Consider the following 2,724-nt stretch of genomic DNA (forward strand, 5'->3'; position numbering starts at 1 on the left):
GGACTCGACTTGGACTCGACTTAGGTTGACTCGAACCCAACACTACCCCACAGAGTGGAGGTGCAGGAAACGCCTCTCTCACAAATGCATCAGTTCCTTTTCATCCCCTTCCTTCCCCTTACCCATCCTCCCTCCACTTGGTTCACTCATAATGGTCAATAGTATAATGTTCACAGTATAGTAATGCAAGTAATATTTACAGTCATGTTTGGTATAATTTGAATAGTCTCAGGGCGAGTGGTACGATAGTCTCAATCTGACAAAAGTAGACTAAAAGATAATACAGATCCTAAGAGTTAAGAGATTAAGAGATTGATTTACTGTAGAGGGTGTGTCATTCCATGCAAATTACCTTCTGTTCCCATTGAGGTGTAAACTAGCCAGGTCTGGAATGAAATTATTTTCTCAAGTAGATTAAGTAAAGGTGTATGTTACCGCAAATCTGCATCCAGGGTTAGTAGCAGGGGCGTAGCCATCATTTCAGAAGTGAGGGGGACAGAAATGTTATATATATATAAGAAACCTTTTTAAATTATTATTATTATAATTAATGTTTTTTGAGCAGCAATCAGAATATCAGAATGATTTCTGAAGGATAGTGTGACTGGAGTAATGCTGCAAAAAAAATTAGCTTTTGAAATCACTATAAATTACATTTTTAAATATATTCAAATAGAAAACAGTTATTTGAAATAGCCTAGTAAAAATATTTCAAAATTTTACTGTTTTGCTGTACTTTGGATCAAATAAATACAGGCTTGGTGAACAGAAGAGACTTCTTTAAAAAACATTAAAAATCTTACTGTTCAAAAACTTTTGACTGGTAAGTGTATAGTCAACTTTAATTTTTCTCTCATTTCTAGCTTTTAATTGGCTTAGAAATCAGATAACTGCTGGACAATAACCAATAATAATGATTTGTTTATATACTACAAACACTTTTTTATCACATAAGGCAGAATAGTTTCTATACTGTAATAAATGTCTATGTCAATTAGCACTGCATTATTCATATACTTTATTTATTACCTGGAGATGACTGGACAAACACAAATAAACCATATATTGTCGCAATCGTATGTTTAATGTCTTCATGTTTCCAAACGTTTCTGTTTTCTGTGAAAACAACTGTTTTCATACAGCGATAGCTGGACGCTTTTGTAATCTCAGGTTAGATGGAGCATGGGGCACATCAGGTGAGATTATAGATTTCTGACTAACTGCTTGACTTTAGTTAAGTTGTTATGCAGTTGCATTAACTATGAGGGATTAGACAAAATAATATTGGAGTACTAGCATGGTTCGGGCATATTTCATAGTACTAGCCATAACCTCTGGTTATTGTCTCAGCTTTATTCAAGTTGTTATATAGTTAAACTAACTATAGGGGGCTAGATAAATCACTATGGAAGTATTAGCATATTTCATAGTGGTAGCCATACCCTCTGATTTTGTTTGAGCTTTAACTAACTTGTTACATAGGTGACTGTAGGAGGCTAAACAGAACCACTATTTAAAGAATGACAAGCATGAGGTGGTCTATTAAATATAGTTAGTCATAACCTCTGATAATGATCATAGATTGGAGAGTTTGTGATCTTGGGGTATACGTACATCGGCCGGCGTGATACACCCTGAGCGACGTAGATTCCTAATGAACGAGTAAATATAAAGTAAAGGCTGATTTATACTTCTGCGTCGGACATACGCCGTAGCTTACGCATAGACGCACACCCATACGCCGTAGCCTGACGTGCACCTCTCCAAAAATCTAACACCGCATCAATTATACGCAGACCGCAAGCGTTGTGATTGGTCTGCAAGAACCCCTCCCTCCATATGTACTTGAGTTTTGTGTGTTTTAAAGAGTTACCTAGAATAATCAAATGTCAGAAGAATAATAGTAATAATTAGAGACAGACAAACAACCAATTTGCCTTTCAACCTAAATTCGAGGATAAAACAAAGCAAAGAACAAGTGTCTTATCATTTATTATACTACATCGCATTATACATCAGTAGTTGTCCGCAACAAACAATGTTGATCTGCCGTGGTACAAGTCCTTGTGCAGATTGAAAGAATGCCATCATCTCCTATTTCGTTGTTGTCTCCTTTTTGTAGTTTTAAATAATGATTTAATGATTTGATATTTATTTGCCGCCGTCACGGCTATAATGCTTCTCTGAGGAGCCGCTTCTTCTTCGGCTTTTGCCGTGGTACTGCGGGTTGCCCGTGGACACTGCTAACTAGCGGTTTGCCTGTGTACTGCACGTTGACGCGGACAACGACGCAGAAGTATAAATGAAAACTGACGCATAGCCTACGGCGTAAAGGCTACGGCGTAGGTCCGACGCAGAAGTATAAATCAGCTTTAAAGAGTTACCTAGAATAATCAAATGTCAGAAGAATAATAGTAATAATTAGAGACAGACAAACAACCAATTTGCCTTTCAACCTAAATTCGAGGTCATAATAAAATGGAGTCAGATTACAATTTAACTTAAATTAAATAACTTTGGGCGCCGAATAGAACGAACACACAGGAAACCTTCAGCCACCACTGGATACCTTCCTTGGGCCAAGTGCGTGGACCTTACATTATTTTGCGGGCACCACTTAGACATCCAGCCATTGAGTGACGACAGTCTGCTATGTATCTCATCGCCACGGTAAGCAGGGAGGGGACCAGAGCATATTACAGTGTCTGACATCATACTTGCAAG

Source organism: Sinocyclocheilus rhinocerous, unplaced genomic scaffold (genome assembly GCF_001515625.1).
Source record: "Sinocyclocheilus rhinocerous isolate Xijiao unplaced genomic scaffold, SAMN03320098_v1.1 scaffold804, whole genome shotgun sequence".
Taxonomy (NCBI): Eukaryota; Metazoa; Chordata; class Actinopteri; order Cypriniformes; family Cyprinidae; genus Sinocyclocheilus; species Sinocyclocheilus rhinocerous.